Genomic DNA, 23,698 nt, shown 5'->3' with positions numbered 1-23,698 from the left:
CAACGGAGATGAACTTGGGCAAACTCTGGGAGATGGTGAGGGACAGGGCAGTCCAGCATGGTGCTGCAGTCCATGGGGTGGAGAAGAGTTGGACTTGACTTGGTGACTGAACAACCAAGTTTGTGATAATTTTGTGGTTACAGCAGAACAGGACATAATATAATACCCCAAATAGAATTGTCTAAGCACAGGTATGCCTATTTTCAAAGTTGGCATATTAACACTTAACAGTTTTCTTAAATGCTTGTAGCACTTTACTCTATGTCCTGGAAATGGAACAAAGTCCCTAAGATGCAATTAAATTATTCTGTGCAGGCTGCAAAGATTTCAAGCCAAAGGCACCTGCTCAGCATTTCATCTACATCTTTCAGGATGATTACCTGTTGTGGGAATGAGAGTTCTAGTTGGATTAGTGAGCTTTCTGGTATTAGACTTCTGAGACTAGATAAGCTATCTTGTCTGGAGTTTGGAATTGAATAGGCCCAGGAGAGACAGGGCTGGCATCTACAGTGCAAATCCAGTTCACAACTTTAGACAAAGATGGAATTCAAGAATTAGGCTTTATTAATTTAGGAGGTAAGCTATGTTTTCTCAGCACAAAAGGAAAGATAGGATCTCTTAATTACTGGGGCTCAGGTAGCCAGTAGCTTCCTCTTTTGGAGGTACATTGAAATGACTAGATAAATATTTAGCAAGGAGTACCAGAGGGCCTAGGAATAAAATGCCCAGTCAAGGAAAGGCCAGCTTACAAAATCGATGCCATGCATTTTGTTTGTTCAGAAGCCACTCTGTATTTTAGAAGATGCAAGTAACAAGATGGGGAAAGCTCAGGGACAGAATTCCTTCTCCCAGAAAAAACAGCATACATTAGCAAGAGGTGGCTGTTACAGGTGATTTGGTCAGGATACGCCAGGGAAAGGAAGCAAACATGGGAAAAGTCATTAAAATAGAAGATAATGATGAGTTTGAGATAGAGGTTCCATAGGAGAGCTTTTGGGTGGCAGGGCTTTGGCTTCAGAAACAGCAGCGAAATTGGGCATACATGTAAGGAGGGAGAATAGATCAAGGTAGAAATGAGCCAGAATGAAACTTTCCAAAGACAAGGATTCAAATTCTAGGTAAGTGGATGCTGCCAAAAAAAATAATGATACATCAGGAAGATGGGCAAAGGAGAGAACAAGAATGAGGTTTGCTGGGACTCAGAAGTCCAAGACACTAATAGAACATGGCCAGGCAATTCTTGAGCCTCTTTGGGATCTGCAAGGTAGCTTGCCATAGAAGTTATTGAAGTGATAGAATGGTGGCATAAGAAAAGTATAGATTTTAGAAATAGACAGACCTGAGCACAGATCTCAGGTCTATTGTTTACGACCATGTGCAACCATGTGTGACCATGTGCAAGTGAGTCAGCCTTTCTAAGCTTCAGTTCCTCATTTGTAATTCAGGAACAGTGATATCATAGGTTTGTTATTGTGATGAAATGAGACAAGGAATGCAGAGAGAGTCTCATGGTGGCTTAATAAATGCTAAAAATCCTCCTCTGCACCACCTCCTTCTCTGTCCAGTTTCCCCCTTGGTCATAATGAAACAAACTCCTGAGACCTGTGAAGGCTATGGCTTGGTGGGCAAGAAAATACCCACTGTTTGATCTGGAAACACCAGTTTTCAAATCCATACCAGCCAGATTAATTTCAGACCTCATCCCCAAAGGACTGAGAATTCTGGTTTATTTTTTCTCTTGTGCTGATCAGAATATATTTATAAATTTTCTGGTAATGAATGAAATCAAAAGATGGAAGGCTATATTGAACCATGCAACAAAGGCAATGAGGACAAGAAAGGCAGGACCTGACACTGGATAAATCAGGAGGAGCTTTAAAAGTCTTCTTTGAAAACACCAAGTAGTGCCTAGAGTGATGTGATGAACATTCAAGTAGAATGGTGCAGAACTGAGGACCTCATTGGGTGACCCTGGGACCTCAATTAATGAGGAGAAGACCATGGAGACCAGATGCCTCCAACTGGGAAAGGTTTTTCCAGAAGAAGGGCAACTGCTTTCTTCTTAGTCACATATGCCTTCAACAGGACCTGGTTATTCTACAACTTTTAAGAGATACAGTAAGTCCCTTACATATGAATCTTTAAGCTGTGAACTTTCAAACATGTGAAAGTGTGTTTGCATGTCCAGCCATGTAAGTTAGTTCACGTGTCTGGCATACATTGTCATGTGTGTGAATCCTCTATGAGTTGTTGTCTTTTGTGCGCTTTACTGCAAAGTACCGTACAGATTACAGTCATACAGTATCTTTACTTCAAGCCCGGGAGGTCTGGAAGCAAGCATAAAAGCAGCAGTGATGTAGTTGGTATTGCTAAGAAGCACCAGTTGTTATACTGTCCTATTGTACTTTTCAAGGCACTGAACTGTAAGATGAATTATTTTTTGTGCTTTATCTGTGTGTTCACATTTGTGCTTGTTTTTTATGTATTCACACTTTTGTGTGAAAAGTATTATAAAACTATTACAGTACAGTATTATACAGTACTATATAGTCAATTGTATTTGCTGAATACCTAGGCTGGGAATGGCAGCCCACTCCAATATTCTTGCCTGGAGAATTCCATGGACAGAGGAAGCTGGCAGACTCTAGTTCATGGGGTCGCAAAGCATCAGACTTGACTGAGTGACACAATAGCCTTACTATGTTGGACTTAAGAACAAATTGGCCTTACAAATGCATTCTTGGAACAGAACTCATTCATATGTAGAGGACTTACTGCGCAGCAAAATATTTCTGAATACCTCAATTTCTATTAACAGTTTTATCCTTCCTGGATAGGCCTTCCTGCCATAGATAGGCATCCATGAGTCTAAGTTCTACACAAAACAAACAGGACCAGTCAACATTATTCTCTATCTCCTGCTGCAACCTGCAGTTTCGTGCTTCTTATCGCCAATGTCTGAGTAAAGAAATAGTCCAGTGACTCATAACTGATTCTGTTTAACCTCCCAGCTGTCAGGCCCATGCCCCACCTGCTGAAAGGACCTCAGAATTCCACCTAAACTCACCAAATTCCCATGATAGTAGTAGTATAAAGGTCAAAACCCTGAAAAGAGAAAAGTTGAATGAAAAATAAAGCAGAAAGTTAATCTGCTTGGCATCTTGTTGCCTTTCTTCTGAGTATAATATAGGAAACTGCTAATTGCTTGATTTACTGCTATAGTCATTCTGCCAACAGCAATAAATAAAGGTAATTAATAGAAGGTAACTCACTGCCAGGAAAGCTAGTAATTACCAGGAAATTGGAGACAAGTTTTCTTCATGATACCTTTATTTTTTTAACTTTTTATTTTCTATAGGAGTATAGCCACTTAACAGTTTTGTGATAGTTTCAGGTGGACAGCAAATAATCTCAGCCATAAATATATATGTATCCATTCTCTCCCAAATTCCCCTCTCATCTAGGCTGCCACATAACATTGAGCTGAGTTCCCAATGCTATACAGGAGGTCATTCCTGATTATCTATTTTAAATATAGCAGTATGTACACGTCAATCCCAAATTCCCTAATTATTCCTTCTCCTCATCTTTCCCCCTGGCAACCATAAGTTAATTCTCTAAGTCTGTGAGTCTATTTCTGTTTTGTTAGTAAGTTGATCTGTATCATTTCTTTTTAGATTCCACATATAAAGGAATACAATATTTTTCCTTCTCTGTCTGACTTACTTCACTCAGCATGACAATCTCTAGGTCTATCCATGTTGCTGCAAATGCTATCATTTCATTTTTTTAATGGCTGAGTAGTATTGCATTGTATATATGTCTTCATGATATCTCTAGAAGAGAAAAATAAAATTCACTATCCTCTTTCCTGAGTATCTATCATGTTTGTATTTGCTTGCCTTCAACTGTCTGCAGAAATACTCTTGAGTTCTATCATTTATTTTATTTCCTTCCCTCCATCATGATGACTGCATACTTGTGGAGCAAGAGTAAAGTGAAATGAAAGTTGCTCAGTTATGTCCGGTGCTTTGAGACCCCATAGACTACATAGTCCATGGGATTCTCCAGGCCAGAACACTGAAGTGGATAGCTTTTCCCTTCTCCAAGGTATCTTCCCAAACTAGGGATCGAACCCAGGTCTCCTGCATTGCAGGCAGACTCTTTACCAGTTGAAGTATGAGGGAAGCCCCTAAAGCAAGAATAACTGGGGCATATCTATCTATACCTCCTACTACCACGGGAAGCTGAAACGGCTTTAGATCGTGTGGTCAACACAGTGGGGTTTATGAATATATCCAGTCTCTTCTATTGGAAGGGATCCACTAAGAGAAATAGACAGGAATGTCTTGCTCTGACCACCCAACGTGTTTTCACTTATTATTTTCTTTTAATCCAGGGCTCTTTCTTAAACAAGACTTACAAGTAGCATGTTGTAATGGAAATGGAATGCTTTTTGGAGTTGGAGACCTTGGTTTATACTTAACAGCTGAGATTTTTTTTTTTTTTACTTTATTTTACTTTACAATACTGTATTGGTTTTGCCATACATTGACATGAATCCGCCACGGGTGTACATGAGTTCCCAGTCCTGAACCCCGCTCCCACCTCCCACCCCATATCATCTCTCTGGATCATCCCCGTGCACCTGCCCCAAGCATCCTGTATCCTGTATCGAACATAGACTGGTGATTCATTTTTTACATGGTAGTATACATGTTTCCATGCCATTCTCCCAAATCATCCCACCCTCTCCCTCTCCCTCAGAGTCCAAAAGTCCGTTCTATACATCTGTGACTCTTTTGCTGTCTCACATACAGGGTTATCCTTACCATCTTTCTAAATTCCATATATATATGTTAGTATACTGCATTGGTGTTTTTCTTTCTGGCTTACTTCACTCTGTATAATCGGCTCAGTTTCATCCATCTCATTAGAACTGATTCAAAATTTTTAAATATTTTTAAAACATCTTGGACCTTCAGTTTCCTATTCTGTAAAATAAGAGCCAATGTATTTTGCATAGCAGTTATTTTGGAAATAAATGGAATAGTTGCTGAATAAATATTAGCTTCTCTTCCCTCAGCCTATTATTAGAACTTTCCTTAAAAATCATAGCAATCTTTCTTTTCCATCTTGAGTTGGGTGCTGGAGAGTTTAGAGACAAATTTATCTACCCCTTTACTAAACAAATATACAATATCTATCATGTATACTAAGGACTTGTAACATCTTATCTTTGCTATTCTGATTTTTCTTTTCCCCACTTTCTTTATTTGAATATTCTGAACTTTCTTTCAACTTTTTGTATATATTTATAGAGTCACCTTGAATCCTTTCCAGATAAATTGTTTATGAACACACACATGTATATGCATATACAGATTTAATATATGTATATATGCTTATGAATATATGGTATATAAGTTATATTCTGCATTATTCTCTTTTTCTCGTCAGATACAACACTGTTTTGTTCACTAGTTGTTTTTTAATTAATTCATTTTATTGAAGTATGGTTGGTTTACAATGTTGTGTTTCAGATGTATAGCAATGTGATTCAGTTATACATGCATATATATCTATTTTTTCAGAGTCTTTTCCCTTATAGGTTATTATAAAACATTAAGAAGAGTTCCCTGTATTATACAGTAGGTCCTGGTTGATTATTTTATACATGTACATGCTAAGTCACTTCAGCCATGTCCAACTCTTTGTGACCCTGTGGTCTGTAGCCCATGAGGCTCCTCTGTCCATGGGATTTTCCAGGCAAGAATACTAGAGTGGGTTGCCACGCCCTCCTCCAGGGGATCTTCTCAACCTAGGGATAGAATCTGCATCTCTTAAATGTAAGGGTGCACACATTTCTCATGTACCCTTTGAGAATACATTGAAAATTTATTCCCTGAATAGATAAATGCAGGCTTCTCTGGCAGTTCAGATGGTAAAGAATCCACCTGCAATGCAGGAGACCCAAGTTCAATTGCTGGATTGGGAAAATTCCCTGAAGAAGAGCATGGCAGCCCACTCCAGTATTCTTGCCTGGAAAATCCCATGGATTTTAATCTTCTTGGATATGCAGGATCTTCAAGCAACAGTCAAGCAACAGTGCTACTTAAACTATAACTCAAAATTGATAACCTTGGGATTGTTATTTAATATATGAATGAGCTGCTGCTGCTGCTAAGTCGCTTCAGTCGTGTCTGACTCTGTGCAGAGCAATATGTATATCCAAGTAATGTGTATGTTATCTCTAAAATCCACAGAGACCCTCCAAGTATTTAGCATCTCTCTGAAAGATAGGGGAAGTAAAGACAGCAAATTTTCTTTACTTTGGAGAGACATTTCACATGTACCTGGATGATATGGAAGGTGCCTGCATCATCACGGAAATTGTTTACATCTATCTAAAAATGCGTATGTTCTTATCGATGTCCAACAAACATGTAAAAAGGTTCTCAACATCACTAATTATTAGAGAAATGCATATCAAAACTACAATGTAGTAATACCTCACACTGGTAAGAATGGTCTTCATCATAAAATCTACAAACAGTGAAAGATGGAGTGGGTGTGAAGGAAAAGGAACACTTATGTACTCTTGATGGGAGTGTAAATTGATACAGCCACTATGGAGAATATTATGGAGGTTCCATAAAAAGTAGAAAAAGGAGCTGCCATATGACCTAGGAATCCCACTACTGGACATACACCCAAAGAAAACCATAATCCAAAAAGATACATGTGCCCTAGTGTTCATAGTGGCACTATTTACAATAGCCAGAACATGGAAGCAAACTAACTGTCCATCAACAGAGGAATGGATAAAGAAGTTGTAGTATACTATCTTATAAAGAAGATGGGGTAGATATACAGTGGAATATTGCTCAGCCATAAAAAGGAACAAAATTGGGTCATTTGTAGAGCATGGACAAACCTAGAGAGCATCATACAGGGTGCAGTCAGAAAGAGAACAGCAAATATCATATATCAATATATTTATGTATCATCTAGAAAAATGGAATAGATGATCTTATTTGTAAAGCAGAAGTAGAGACAGATGTAGAGAACAAATATATGGATACCAAGGGGACGTGGGGGAAGGAATTGGGAGATTGGGATTGACAATTATATGCTATCGATACTGTGTATAAAATAGATACTAATGAGAACATACTGTATAGCACAGAGAACTCTACTTAATGCGCTGTGGTGACCTGAATGGGAAGAAAGTTCAAAAGGGAAGGGATATAGGTATATGTATGGCTCATTCATTTTTCTATACAGTAGAAACTAATACAATTTTGTAAAGCAACTATACTCCAATAAAAATTAATTTAAAAATTTGACACAGTGAAATGGTAAAAAAAGAAAACAAACATATGCCCTTTTGGTTACATACTGCTTTTAATTCTGTAATTGTAATTTCTGCAGGATTGCGGCCCTATTTATTGTTTGCTTATTTGGAGAACTAACAGGCTTTTTCTATAATCGCCTTTACTTCATGACTTCCCAGGACAAGTTAGAGGTATTGAAATTAGGAGAAAAAGTGGGGTTGGGCTATTAAAAAATTAGCTTCTTTTTGCAAGGTAATTCATTTAAGTGAGATCCTTACAGGATCTTCAGTCAAGACAGGAACATCCTAATTAGACAAGAAAAAAAGGATGCTGTTTTGACTATTAAATGATGCTTCAGATGGGCTTGGAGGGCATCACATTTTTAATTTTCTGATTTATGCTAAATACCTCATTGCAAGTTTTAGAGTGCCACTCTTCCCACATAAATATATTAGCTTTAACCTGAGAAACATAGTGAAGCTACAAATACAATGGATAATAAACCTGATACTTATAAGATCAAATTTTAAGCCTAGTGTTGATGGTCTCAATGTGTCTTTTTTTTTTTTAATTTTTTTTATGTGAACCATTTTTTAAAAAGTCTTTATTGAATTTGTTGCAATATCGCTTCTATTTTTTTGTGTGTTTTCATTTTTTGGCCGCAAGGCATGCGAGATCTTAGGTCTCCAACCAGGGATTGATTGCCAGGGAAGTACCTCTCAATCTTTAATATGGAAGAAATTGGTGTCTCTTAGTACACTTATAGAAAGTGCCTGCTTTTCCTGTAGCATTTAGAAGCTTGATCCATTCACTTTCTTTTATTTTGAAGCACTATTTGAAAAATCCTTCCCACCCAACAGTGATTGATTTCCTCTTGCCATTCATACAGTTTAATGTAACTTATCACTTGATTTCACAAAGTTTTGCCTTCAATAGCCATGTTACAGAAGACCACAGGTGATCATTTGCTAAGCAGTTTTACCACTGCAGGCCACTGTCAGAATTCTATCCTATAATGGAATTTGGATATTGACTTCCCCCCAAATTAATAAGACCTGATTATCAATTCCAGACTTGAGGGTCTGTTGTCTTTGATTACACCTCGTGCCAATTTCTGCAGCAGTTAGTTCTTAATTGCAACCAACAGTAATCAACTTTAGTTGGGTTAACAGAAGAATAATTTTTTTTCCAGAGGAAATTGGGTGGCTCACAAAATCTTCAGGAAGATCAGAGAATGAGAGTTGATGGCCAGAAAGCCAGGAATGGCTAGAAAGCCAAATCACATCACAGCGCTAATGAGAGGAAAACATCAGTGATCCGCAGGTTGTCTTGTGGTTTACCACAGAAATTGGACACAAGTCACAAATGCCACTACTGCCCTTGGGTGCAGGTGTGGCTGCTGCTGATCTGCTATTGTCACCACTCTCTAACAAAATAGATTTTGCATGGCTCTTTTTTTCTTTGTTTCTAATTTATGAGTTTGTGTGTCTAGTTGATTGAGCCAGATCATATATCTTTACTGAACTCGAAAGGTAATCTAGGATTATATAATGATTATATAGTGGCTAGTGATTATATAACGGCTTTTGATAATGTATAATAGGATATTCATTATATAATGGCAGTCAGTTTCTGACTCAGAAGGTGGAGAATTCCTCCAATGTATAAAGGCATCAGTTATCATATGGCTAAAAACATGCCCATGATACTAAGACATTAGTGTTCTATGAAAGAAAAATATTTTATCTGGTTGTTTGCATGAGTTTTGGATAATGTTTTTTTTCCCCCCAAATTCTGTTCCTTCACAAGTATATTTGTGTGTTTATGTGTGATGTGTGTGTGCACATGAGTGAGGTGTAAAACCCCTGGAAACCTACCTCTCAATAGTTTCTATCACATACACATACACACACACACATACATGCACTGTTTAACTGTTTCAGAATACCTTTATCTAATAAGCTTGATATTTCCAATGTTCTTCTTGTCTGGCTTTTAAAAGCCAAACAAAAAGAGACATCTCATCAACCCCAGACCAAATGCACCTGGTACTTTCCAGGCAAAGATGGGCCTAGGAATCACCCTGGGGAGGAGGCAAACCACAAAAGCCTGGAATTTATAAACAGCTGAGTTCGCAGGCTTGGCTGGTGATGATAGATCTCAATCAGGGATGAGACACAGCTCATAAGCACATGCTATGCTTGCCATATGCCAAGCGTTTGCAGGGTTCAGACGTCTCTCCATGAGTCTGAGAGATTCTGACGGCCTACAGCAGCTGATACAGACAAATTGGCTTAGAGAAAGGGAATGACATCTAATGACCTCATTCCAGAGCCTTGATAAAATGGCACCTCATCATCCTGCTAGTCTGCGTGATGAGGCTTTACTAAGCGGCCTGTGCGGTCTGGGCCACACTGCAACTGCTCTCAACCAATGAAGGGAGGCAAAGAGAGTGGGAGAGCCTTGTTCAGAACAGACGGTGGATGAGAAGCATGTGGAGAAGTGGGTGGGGTGGGATGAGAGTAGAAGAGACACTGGGATTGAGGTTTAAATACCAGGTGCTGCCTGGCATCCTATTACCTCCAGCTATTCTACCCTCTGGGAAGATTTCCCAGTCTAATTATAATGTGGTTGTCAAGCTGTTTCCCCCGATCTGTGTGACCCAAGATGGGCTTGGCAGGATCATTTGAGCACTACAATGTCTCACCATATAGAGGGAATTCACAGACAGACTTACAGTGCTCCTAAGACAACTTGCAGAACAGTAGAAAGCAAGGAGGGAGTTCATACTGACCCAACAGCTGTGCTCAATCCTACCCTATCATAGAGAGATTGCTGGTCTGACCTCTCTCTTTCACCTGAACCCTCCCCCTCTCTTTCTTTCTTTCTTTTTTTTTTTCAATGATTCCATTCTCATTGTCATGCCTGACACCTCCCATCAGAAATTAACACCCTGGTGCATGCCTGCATTTTATTTCTATAGGAGGAAGCCAGGAAGTGAGGTGATACTAATTTCTGGACACTGGATGATCCAGGTCACAAGGGTATTTGAGAGGGAATATTTTGACACCTTGGGAGATGATTTCACCAACCACATAGCACGTGCCAAAAAAAAAAAAAAACAGTTTCAAAAATCTTAACTGTGCCCATCTACTCTGCAAAAACCATAGGCCTTTCTTTAATCATCAGTCTTAATGACTGTCAGAAATGGAATTGAACCCAACCATCTTCCTCTGTGCCACCTTTTCTCGTTTCTCCTCTTCTTTCCCTTCTTCTATCTGTTCTTCTGTCCCCATCTTCTCTCTTTTCTCCTCCTCCCACCTCTAGCCCTTCATCCACCCAAATAAACTTCTCCCTTCATTCAAGGCCAAGTTTTGAGCAGCCTGCTCTGACTGGAGTGGACCAGGACACGCTGAGTTCCAATCTGTTGCTTAGCACCAAGGTTGCTTGGATACATCTCTCAATGACTACTGGCCTTTGCCTTTGACTACTTATGCATGTAAGCTATGCCCCTGTTCAGAGAAGCACTGGGCCAGAACCAACTTTCACAATCTCCTTTTGAGTGGCCTTGGTGGTGGCAGGAGTAGGGGGTTGTTTTAAAAGAAAGAAGACCTGCTTTTTTTTTTTTTTTTATTGCTGATTTAGCAGTGGTAAAGAACTAGAGAGTAAGGAATGAAACGAAATCATCCAGTGAACACAGCTCTGGGGCTGTCTTCATACCAGGATAGGAGTGAGTCAAGAGAAATATACCAGGATCTTCAGGAAAAAATAATTCCTATCCTCCTCCCCCATGAATCATCACCTGTACCTGTGATCTGTATTCTTAAGAGAAAAAGCACTGGTGAGTGTGTGTGCCTGCGTGGATGGTGAATACATGTGAAGGGGATGAGGAGAGAGAAAAAGGAAAAACAAATAGAACCTTTCCACAAATGTCAAGGCAAAGTGAAGAATTATAGTCTCTGTGCATAAATACACCAAGGAGATAGAAATGGTACTTAGAGTTTGCAGAGGCCATCATTTTATTGGGTTCTCAGGCATATCCTTGGGAAGTGACAGTTTCTCTGCCCCCCATTCTTATATCCAGGCTTCACTTGTGCTAGAATCCTTTAATTCAATCTCTATGTTCCATCCTGTCTAAGAGACTGTGCTTGGGGATAAAAAGACCAAGGGAAAGGTGGATATGATTGAAATAGTGTGCAAAAATGCAGAAAGTGCCAGACCAAGGATGAGAATCAGCTGAGGACACAGATGAGGGTAAATGAATGGACAGACCCCAGGAATCCAGGAGGAAAACATTTCCAGGGTTGGTGAAGAGCAGAAAGCAAGATTCAGGGTCAAGATGGAGTGAGAGATAAAAGGGTGAGTAAGGGCTGATTAATGGTCTGTGCAGTCAAATGAGGGGAGAGGGCAACATCCAAGGGCTAACAGGGGTAGGTGAGGTGGGGTAAGAGCATGCTGAGTTTATCTAAAGAGATTAATACTGAGACATACATGTCATACTATGCAGTTCAGTTGCTCAGTCGTGTCCGACTCTTTGTAACCTGATGGACTGCAGCACGCTAGGCTTCCCTGTCCTTCACCACTTCCCGGACTTGCTTAAACTCATGTCCATTGAGTTGCTGATACCATCCAACCATCCCATCCTCTGTCATCCCCTTCTCCTCCTGCCCTCAATCTTTTCCAGCATCAGGGTCTTTTCCAATGAGCTGATTCTTTGCATCAGGTGGCCAAAGTATTGGAGCTTCATCAGAACTTCCACTGAATATGTGTTAAATCGCTTCAGTTGTGTCCCACTCTTTTCAACCCTATGGACTGTGGCCTGCCAGGCTTCTCTGTCCTTGGGATTTTCCAGGCAAGAATACTGGAGTGGGTTGCCATGCCCTCCTCTAGGGGATCTTCCTGACCCAGGGATTGAACCCAAGTCTCCTGCTTTGGCAGGTGAGTTCTTTACAACTAGCACCACCTGGGAAGTCCTTGCAATGAAGAGTCAGGTTTGATACATGTTCTAGTGCCCTGCATCCTTGCTGTAGCATTTTCCCTTCTTTTCTAAGTGATGGTTATCACTGCCCTGATCAAGTTAATGTATCTTCGCTGAATATCTATTCTGGGTATAGTCTCATACATGGAGGACACACAAAAGGCACAGCCCCTGCCTTGTTGAGAGTCCAGTCATAGGGACAAGATCGAAAGGGATAAGAATGCAACATGTAATGAACTTCACGGCGGTAAGAATATTACAGAGTGAGTTTACATGAGCTCACAGAGGAGAGATGGAGTGAGCTAGAAAGAGAAAAAGAGAAATTGGAATAGACTTAAGAAGAAAAGGTGAGTTTTAGTGATATGGCACTGAGTAAGAACTCACCTTTCTTAACTTCAGGTTCTTCCTCTGTTAATGGGAAGGCAGGATCACCAGATGACTTCTAGCACCAGATTTCACATGCTATGGTTCTAAGATGAGACCACACCCAGTGTGTTTCTGAATCTGAAGGTCTGCCCATGGACTTTCATGCATCACTCACTGTCCCTTGCCCCTGAACCTCTTCTTTGCACCTACACCAACAAACTTGAGGTTTATTCCCAATGACAAATGGGCTTAGCTGAGGCTTGGGAGAGAGGAGATGTGTGCAGCAGAGAAGAGAGCTGTGATGGTTTTTGCCAAAATAGGGAAAGTTTCTAGGCACCCCTTCCCTGTCCCATCCTTGTGAATAGTGTCAAGAAACTGTAGGTGCGTGCTTGCTTGTATCAAGCCTCAGCCCTACTAATGACCAACAATGGGGCTGAGACTTCCTTTCTCCATATTTCTATACGAAGCCCCTAACATATAGTAGTAATTGTTGTCATTTGCCCTGATTTCAGTATTAGCACATTGCTCAAAGTTGGGTACTCTGCTTGTCAGCAGGGTTCCAAACTTGGAAAGAGATCTCAGAGTTTCTGAGAAAAAAGATTGATACTTGGAAGGGAAAAATAATTTGCCCCATATCACCTAGCTAGTCAGACAAATTGCAGAAAGCTGGGTTTAGAACTCAGGTCCTTTAATACCTATCCTGCAGAAAGTCTGGGTTCCAAGACCCTTGACAGTAGGTAGGGGCTTACTAAATACTTCATGGAGTTGAGATTTCACTGGGTCTGAATGATAAAGGTTAAGGGAGTGTGACCTTGGTCTTGTTTAGTCACTAAGTCATGTCTGATTCTTTGAGAACCCATGGACTGCAGCACACCAGACATCCCTGTTCCTCACTATCTCCTGGAGTTTGCTCAAACTCATGGACATTGAGTTGGTGATGCTATCTAACCATCTCATCCTCCACCACCCCATTCTCCTCCTACTCTCAATTTTTCCAAGCATCAGGGTCTTTTCTAATGAGTTGGCTCTTCGCTCCTGGTGTCTAAAGTGTTAGAGCTTCAGCTTCAGCATCAATCCTTCCAATGAATATTCAGGGTTGATTTCCTTTAGGATTGACTGATTTGATATCCTTGTAGACCAAGGGACTCTCAAGAGTCTTTTTCAGTACCACAACTCGAAAGCATTAATTCTTCAGTGCTCAGCCTTTCTTTATGGTCCAATTCTCACATCAGTACATAACTACTGTGGCCACACCACTTCTAAATGGTGCACTAGCTAGTTCTCTCTCACATCAGGGACATTTTTTTTTTCTTTTCTGACCCTAGAGATGAGTTCCTTAGTAGAAAGTCAAACAGAGAAATTTTCCTTTGGAATTGAAACTGAGTCCCTGTAGAATCAAATTCCTCTGCTGAGCTTATGATTAACCTCTCTATCCAAAACTTTATTTCCTTTCTTGTCCTGAACCTGTTCTCCTCAGGACTAAAAAGAAAAATCAAAGAAAAACCGGGTATGGTGGGCATTGAAATCAAGGACTCTGCTGGACCCTCCTGGGTACAAAAGTTGTTCTGTGCCCCCATCTCTTGCTTTTACAAAAAGGCTTTGGTCTCCTAGGCTTTCCTTGAGTTACAAAGAGCAGCTTCAAGCAGTTACTAATTAGGAAAGTGAGAGAATGCAGAAATGAAGTAAAAGCTATAAAGAAACAAAGTCCAGTGATCAAGCAGAATCCTAGTTCTTCCTCAAGGGACAAGCATAGTGATCTGATACATGCCTTCAAGTTGTTCTCCAGGAACAAAGGTCCCAGCCCAGTGAAGGATGTTGACTTGATGCTGAGCATGAGCGCAGAGATCCCAGACTGGATGGAACCAAGAAGTGGATGATGAAGATTTCTCATTACCCTCTTCCCTCACCACCAACCCATCAGAAGAAAGGTATGTCCCCTGCAGCCCTTGCCCCAAGTGTCGCCTTTAAAAATCCTACCTTGAAAGCCATTAGAGAGTTTAGGTCTTTTGAGCGTGAGATGCCCATTCTCCTTGGCTGATGCCCTGCAATAAACCTTTCTCTGCTCTAGACTCTGATGTTTTGGTCTGTTTGGCCTCACTGGGAATCAGGCATGTGGACCTGGGTTCAGCCACCAAATATGAGGATTCTTATTTCTCCCATGTTGTTGTTTCGTCACTAAGTTGCATCCAACTCTTTGCAACCCCATAGACTATAGCACGCCAGGTTCCTCTGTCCTCCACTATCCCCTGGAGTTTGTTCAAATTCATGTTCATTGAATCGGTGGTTCTATCTAACTATGTCATCCTCTGCCATCCCCTCTTCCTTTTGCCTTCAATCTTTCCCAGCATCAGGGTCTTTTCCAATGAGTCAGCTCTTCACATCAGGTGGCCAAAGTATTAGAGCTTCCACTTCAGCATCAGTCCTTCCAGTGAATATTCAGAGTTGATTTCCTTTAGGATCAACTGGTTGTATCTCCTTGTAGTCCAAGGAACTCTGGAGAGTCTTCTCTCATAGGTTCGGCTGAAGTCTGTTGATTAGGGCACAAGGTTGGCTAATGGGGAGAAACATTAGCAAAAATGTCCTTGCTCAACATCCATGTTACCTTGAATAGGTCCCATCTATGACCTTAGTTTTCTGATCTTTGAAATATCAAGATGTATCAACCTAAGGGACTTGTTTTAAAAAAGGCACATTCCCAGTGTCCTCTCAGGACACATGGAATGAAAATATCTGGGGCTATGGTCCAGGAATCTGCCTTCATAACAAGCTGCTCAGATTCTAGTGATTCTGGTGTCCACATTACTCCACTGCATAAGCCTTGAAATTCCTTTGGCCTTACACTGTATGTGGAGAAGGGATGTAAGGAAATATTTCTCAAAACCAAGAGGTTTATACTCTCTAGGTGTCCTCATCTAGTAGAGAAGTAAGAGAAAGAAAAGCAGTAGTTTTAAAGGCGAGAATTTCCTGGGGCACCATTGTTTTCTTTCTAGGGTTTCTGCGAGTGAGACTGAAAAACTTCAGGGCACTGGGCCATCCTTTTTAAATCAGGTTGTCTGAAACTCTATTGCTTTATGTTTACATTTCCCTTCTGTTCTCCCATCCCCTTTGATGAAGTCTTGTGTAAATGTTTCAGCATGGTTGCAATTGTGCTATAAAGTATTGTGGTTTGGGTCATGTTTTCTCTAAGCACATGGTGCATGTGCGTGCGTGCATGCTCAATCACTTCAGTCGTGTCTGACTCTTTGCAACCCTAAAGACTTTAGCCTACTAGGCTCCTCTGTCCATGGGATTCTCCAGGCAATATGCTGTAGTGGGTTGTCATGCCCTTCTTCAGGGGATCTTCCTGACTGAGGGGTCGAACCCACGTCTCCTTCATTACAGGTGGATTCTTTACTGCTGAGCCACCGAGGAAACCCATGTGGTGCATAGTCAGAGGGAAATTCTGATCCTACCCTCTATATCCCCATCTGAGATCAGGTCATAATCAGTGAGGCACTCTAAGAAGGTGAAATTCAGCTGCCAGAAGCAAAACTATCCTCCTTCTAAAAGGAATATTCTTCTAATATTTGTCTTGGAGGTCACCATATTAATTTTAATTACTAAAGAGAATTTTCCTTCTAGAAAAATCCTACAGGGGTGGTGGGGGGCGGTGATACAGAGACTCTGAGATTTCTTGCACACTCACGGAGGGAACACCAGCATGTCAGGCACTGCAAATGACACATGTTGATGGTCACTTGGGACCTTGAAAGAGGAATGAGGATTTGTAGCTGGGGGATGGAAACAAGTCCCTGGAATCGAGCCTTTATCAGAACATAGTTCAAAAGAGCCTTGGTTGATACCAAGGCCAGTATACCTGTGCTTTTCTTAGGCTACAGACTACAGATGCTGTGCTGTGCCTCCCTGTGGGGTCCTCTGTCCCCACCCAGGGCAGGACACCCAGATTTCTCAAGAGAAGAGCCATCTGTTAGAGAATAGAGAGCCAGTCTCTCTGATCAGAAGGCAAATGGTAGCCATGGGGAGACTGGTTTCCCTTGCAAGTGAGAGCAAAAGTGCTGTCTGTGATAAAGAGCAGGGATGTTCAGGCTGTACCAGAACCAGAAGCCACCATGATGATCACCATCAAAGAATTTAGAGGCTGGGATCACCAATGGTTAGCACTATCATATTGACTATTCCTATAAGGACTCTGGAGCAGTGAAGCAAACGGGTAATTCTAGGAGTCTACTCAGCTCCTCTTTTTTGCCCTAAGAAGATAGCCCTCCCCAGGGCAGAGAAGTCACTGAGCTAATGCAGCCCCATGAATCACCTTTTGTAGGTGGTATATTTCCACAAAGATATTTTGAATTTGTAGATACAATATTATACAAAGACATATATACATATGTGCATTTCCTATGGTCCCAATAGTTTCAAAAGTCCAATAGTTCCAGTTCTCCTGTTGGTCATCACCTATGAAGACACATATGTGACTTGTGTGTGCATGCATTTTCAAGTGTGCCCCTATAGATGCCCGCACATGTGCCTCCTGACACACATAAGCATCTGTGCCCACATGGTGGATGCTCTCAGCTGCAGTACCAGGTGGAGCCCCTGCCATTCACATATAATGAAACACACAGATTTGCCTTCTGTTCAGGGTGTTTTCGCTCCTTTATCATCCACATTAAATGTTACAAGCACTTGACTTTATGACTCCTTCCGTCTGCATATTAAGCAGCTGACACAGGCAGCCTCCTCTTGACAGTGGTCTGTGCAAGCCTGCAGTGTTCTTTAGAGTCCTGCCTTGAGGAGAAAAGGGTCTTTCATGTCAGGCCGGGTAGCCTTTGACGGCAATAGGATTCTTCGCATTTCAAAGCTGCTCTTCTTTTGTTAGAGTGGGGGAAAAAAAGGATTGGGAACTAGACTTCTTGCCACCCCTATGCAGAGGGATAACCAGCTTCTCAGCTGCTATATTTGCTTATTCTCTTAATAAGACCCTGGGCTGCATATTACCTAGAAAGTTCAGGTGTCCTTTTCAAAGCCCTCTTCCTCCTGCTGTTGGAGGTGAGAGTGCCTGTGTGTAGGGAAGGTTGCTATCACTTCTTGTTTAAAAGTCATCCGGAAAGTGACAAAGCCTCATTAGGAAGCTGCCCTTTGCTGACCACCGGATCGAGCTCTGACTCTGGAACCAGGGAAACCCCTTGCTTGCCTTTCTCTCTGCTTCCCCTTCCTCCCTTCTTTCCTGTCCTCATCTCCTCCTGCATGCATCCTCACCTCCATTTAGACTCTCTCGCCCTCATCCTGTTATCCCTTCTCCTGACTTCTGAGCTGGACTCCATCTGTATTTGTTAATGAGGAGTTCTGGAAAGTCTGTAGTCCAAGTCACAGAAATGACAGGCAGGCTCAGTTGCTCATTTTGAAGGCGAAGAAATGAGCAGCAGAGGAGTTCAGCAGAGGGCCCTCCACTGGGTCCACACTCCTCCGTGTGAATGTCCTCCCGCCTGATCTTCCAACCCCCTACTTATTTCCCACATCCTCTCTCTGCAGCCTGCCCGCCTGCTCCTTTGTTTTCCCACTGATTTCTGTGACTGCTCGGTTTGTGAGCAGCTTTGCAACGTCAGGGTGTGATTGAGAGGCTCGGGGACAAGCTGCCAGGGAGGCATTCTTGCTTTGCTTTCCATTTCTCTTCTCCCATGGCCCACCAGCCAGGTATGAAAACAACTGTGCCCTGGGTTTACACAGAGCCTCTCATCCAAGAAATCTCAGAACGGTTTTGCCAGCAAGTCTGATTACACTCATTTTTCTGGACAGGGAAAGCATCTTTTTGGGAAGGGAAGTTGGTTGCCAAAGACTGTTCTAACTACCCCTGGGAAAAGCTACAGGATGACTGGGCAGCTCTCCCACTGGCGTCCTGGGCTGCCTGCTGGTCCTCCCTAGCTTTGGATTGATAGATTTAGATCATGGGGACTGACCACAGCCCAAAAGACATTTCCAGAACAGAAATCCAGCCCTAAAACTGTGGGATGAATTAGGATGAGATATCTCCCTCCATATCAACTCCTTGCTTTTTGGTTAAGTAGAAGATAATTATGAGCTATTGCAATCTCCAGGGCCCCTATTTTTTGTGATATCCAATTCATTAAACTCCATAATCCTAAAAGCAGACTGTCCCATGAGTATCTGGGTATTTCACCTGATTGCTGCTCTTCTGTGAGTTGAGCCAGCCCAGGAAAGTGCCAGAGTCTTTCTTTTCCCTTTTGAAAGTGTTAGTTGCTCAATCATGTCCAACTCTTTGTGACCCCATGGACTGTAGCCCACCAGGCTCCTCTGTTCATTGGATTCTTCAGGCAAGAATACTGGAGTGGGTTGCCATTTCCCTCTCCAGGGGATCTTCCTGACCCAGGGATCAAACCCAGGTATACTCCCTTGTAGACAAATTCTGTACTGTTTGAGCCCCCAGGAAAGCCCCAGTGAAGCACTCAGTCACGAGTGACTCTTTGTGACCTCATGGACTGTAGCCCACCAGGATCCTCTGTTCATGGAGTTTTTACATGAACATAAATGCTGCTTAGGCTGCTTGCAGTCTGTAAATTTTGAGTGAAGCAAAGAAATAAGGAAAATGATAAATGGAAGAAAGGAGAGAGAGAAGGGAGAGGAGGAAAGGAGGAAAAGACAATAGAGAAAAACAGGAGGAGAGGAGGTCAGTTTGCTGAATTTGCAGAGATCACTCTCGGCTGGGTGTTGATTCCAAGTATGTGGGAGTTTCAGACATTGTATTACATCATGAATGTACCCCTTCCTACCATCTTGTCGGGGTTTTTACATCTTTGGATGTAGAATATCTTTTTTGTAGGGTCTAGTCAGTTTTTATTAGTGTTTGTTCAGCAATTAGTTGTGAGTTTGGAGTTCTAGTCAGAGAAGGTGAGCTCCAGGTCCTCTAGTCCGCCATCTTGCTCTGACTCTCAGATACTGTGTTACTTCAGTAGGGCTGCCGTGACAAGGTAGCACAGGCTGGGGGGCTTCAACATCAGAAATGTATTTACTTACAATTCTGCAGGCTGGGAGGTCAAGGGGTGAGAAGGGTGGGTTGCTCCTGAGGCCTCTCTTGTTGACTTACAGATGGCTGATTTCTCCCTGTGTCCCCACGTGGTCCTCTTTCTATGTCCAAACTTCCTCTTCTTATAAGGACATGAGTTGTGTGGACTAGGACCCATGAAGGACTTCATTTTAACTGAATCACCTCTTAGAAGGATCTCTCAAAAGTAACATTTTAAGATACGGGACTGGGGCGGGGAGGAGAGGGGTTAGGGCTTTAACATACAGATTTGGAGAGGACACAGTTCAGCCCATGAAAGACAAATTATCTCTAGTCTTGATGATACCTTTCAGTCATTATAAGTATCCCCATTTTAAAGCTGTGAACGTGGAACATAAGAGAGATTGGAAAACACACCCAAAGTCACATAGCTAGTAAGCAACAGAGATGGAGGGCACACCAGTCTCATCTCTCCAACGCTGAGCCACTGCAGCCATGCCATGTGGCCTCTGGACAGAGGAGCCAGATAGTGGACAAAAAGGAACAGGGCTTCCAGAGCCACACCAACCCCAGCTCCTTCCATCACAGCTTGACCATGACCATGGCAATGGTGAACATCTCTCTGTTGCAGATATCTCATTTTTAATATGTTTATAAGACCTGCAATAAAAGATCATGGCTAACAATAACACTTCCCTTCCTCATGGCCATTCTGCATGTCATACACAAATGCAAATGGATATGAGAGTCTATGGCAAATATTGAGTTATATTATTATTTACTGCTGGATCATGGAAAAAGCAAGAGAGTTCCAGAAAAATATCTATTTCTGCTTTATTGACTATGCCAAAGCCTTTGACTGTGTGGATCACAACAAACTGTGGAAAATTCTTCAAGAGATGGGAATACCAGACCACCTGACCTGCCTCTTGAGAAATCTGTATGCAGGTCAGGAAGCAACAGTTAGAACTGGACATGGAACAACAGACTGGTTCCAAATTAGGAAAGGAGTACGTCAAGGCTGTATATTGTCCCCTTGCTTATTTAACTTCTATGCAGAGTACATCATGAGAAACGCTGGACTGGAAGAAACACAAGCTGGAATCAAGATTGCCGGGAGAAATATCAATAACCTCAGATATGCAGATGACACCACCCTTATGGCAGAAAGTGAAGAGGAGCTAAAAAGCCTCTTGATGAAAGTGAAAGAGGAGAGTGAAAAAGTTGGCTTAAAGCTCAAGATTCAGAAAACGAAGATCATGGCATCCGGTCCCATCACTTCATGGTAAATAGATGGAGAAACAGTGGAAAGAGTGTCAGACTTTATTTTTTGGGGCTCCAAAATCACTGCAGATGGTGACTGCAGCCATGAAATTAAAAGACGCTTACTCATTGGAAGGAAAGTTATGACCAACCTAGATAGTATATTCAAAAGCAGAGACATTACTTTGCCGACTAAGGTCCGTCTAGTCAAGGCTATGGTTTTTCCAGTAGTCATGCATGGATGTGAGAGTTGGACTGTGAAGAAGGCTGAGCGCCGAAGAACTGATACTTTTGAACTGTGGTGTTGGAGAAGACTCTTGAGAGTCCCTTGGACTTCAAGGAGATCCAACCAGTCCATTCTGAAGGAGATCAACCCTGCGAGTTCTTAGGAAGGAATGATGTTAAAGCTGAAGCTCCAGTACTTTGGCCACCTCATGCGAAGAGTTGACTCATTGGAAAAGACTCTGATGCTGGGAGGGATTGGGGGCAGGAGGAGAAGGGGACGGCTGAGAATGAGTTGGCTGGATGGCATCACTGGCTCGATGGACGTGAGTCTGAGTGAACTCTGGGAGATGGTGATGGACAGGGAGGCCTGGCGTGCTGTGATTCATGCGGTCGCGAAGAGTCGGACACAACTGAGCGACTGAACTGAACTGAACTGAACTTTCAGAGTCAGCATATATGCAAATGTTGCTTCCTGGGTGGTTCAGTGGTAAAGAATCTGCCTGCCAGTGCAGGAGGCACAAGAGACGTCAGTTCAAACCCTGGATAGGGACGATCCCCTGGAGGAGGGCATGACAACCCATTCCCTTATTCTTGCCTGGAAAATCCCATGGACAGAGAAGCCTGGCAGGCTACAGTCCATGGGGCCCATGGGGGTGGGCTACAGTCCTTGGACCACAGTGAACAACAGCACACAGGCACACACTTGTGCAGGACACAAAAGATGGGGCCTAGAAATCTAAACCCCTGACAAGATCATTTGGCAACTGGTTTGGTTCTCCCCATTGTAATGACTATGATTTAGCTACAGTGCAATGCCATGATGAGCTGTGATATTTGTTTTATCACCACTTAAACAGTGATAGCTCTGAGGACAGGCAGAGGGGGTTATTTTCCACTTCTCTTGTGTCTCCACAGAGCCTACCAATGTGCTGGCTGGTAGCAGATCTTAAAAATCCTCTGTGAGTGAGGGAGGGACCTGCAGAGGGAGAATTTAATAGCCACACAAATAAGTTTTCATATTAGCTCGGCGTTGCCACAATGATGCTATAACAACCAGCCACAAAATATCAGTGTCAAGTATCAGTAAGTGACCGTCTCTCATTCATGGGTCTTCAGGCTCACTGGGCAGCTCCCCTTAGTAGGGTGGACTTGAGTGGCTCTGGTCCATGCATCACTTACCCTTTCCCTGCCAGTGAGCTAGCCAGGGCATGCTTTTCTTAAGGAGGTGGCAGAAAGCAAGCCCCACTGCTCAAGTACATTCCAAGACCCTGTTTATGTCTACTGACTTCTGTTCAATGCAAATCCCTTGGTTGTACCCCAAGTCAAAGGGTAAGGAAGTGTGCCTTTCCCACAATGAGGCAAGAACGTGGTTCCCAGGAAGGGTGAAGAATTGGGACCAACAATCTAATCTATCATGGTTCTTCCAAATCCTCAGACATTGTTAACACTCTGCCATTCTGCTCATCCTGTATTCCCAATGCATAGGAATTGTTGGGAGAACACCAGCCTTTTTTATCTCTTTCAGATAATGTACCAAGAGCATCACTCCAGTATTCTTGCCTGGAGAATCCCCATGGACAGAGGAGCCTGTTGTGCTATAGTCCATAGGATCACAAAAGAGTCAGACATGATGAAACAACTTAGCATGCACACAAACACACACCAAGAGCATATCTCCTGTGTCTAGAGATTGATTATAGGGAGCCATGACATAGTTGGGTCTAGAAATGAAGTCAGTCCTAAAGCAACCAGAGGATTAACATCCCCAGCACCCTATCGCAGAAAAGTCATCTAACTGTGCTGTGCATATCATGCTTTGGAAATCACGAGAAACACTGGATGTTGACCTTCTGTGCAAGACAAGCTGAGTTCATCCCCATCACTGGCTGTGACCCACATCTCCAGCTAAAAAGTAAAACCAGTGATCTGTAACCCAGAGGCTAGGAAATCCTTGCAGGGCACCCCATCCTTCCTCCCCAGTGTTCTGCTGTTCAGAGAGGTCATTTTTAAAGCTTTTAATTTAAAGGGACTTTCGAGTGCAGTGCTTGGGCAAATACAATTACAAGGAGATATGATAAAGTGATTTTTTAAAAGTGGACAGCCTGAGGCAGAGCCAAAGGACAGCCACAAGTCTGTAAGGGCGGCTGGAACAACCAGTTTCAAGGGAATTATAGTTTGGTACAATCTTAAATGGCAGAATCTCCTCTCCCACTAATTCCTACCCTAAACCATTGAGCAAAGCTCAGTGTCTGGGGAGTGTTTTCCATCTTATTACTGGCACATTTTCGCTAATAGACATCTGTGGGTGGGCACATGACAAGTGACCAGGTGGAATAATGCATATGCAAGGGATTATATATGTGCAATGGCTCAGCTGGTAAAGAATCCGCCTGCAATGCGGGAGACCCAGGTTCGATTCCTGAGTTGGGAAGATCCCTGGAGAAGGGAAAGGCTACCCACTCCAGTATTCTGGTCTGGAGAATTCCGTGGACTAGTCTACGGGTCACAAAG

Source organism: Capricornis sumatraensis, chromosome 6, assembly GCF_032405125.1.
Source record: "Capricornis sumatraensis isolate serow.1 chromosome 6, serow.2, whole genome shotgun sequence".
Taxonomy (NCBI): domain Eukaryota; kingdom Metazoa; phylum Chordata; class Mammalia; order Artiodactyla; family Bovidae; genus Capricornis; species Capricornis sumatraensis.
This window is presented reverse-complemented; position numbering follows the sequence as displayed.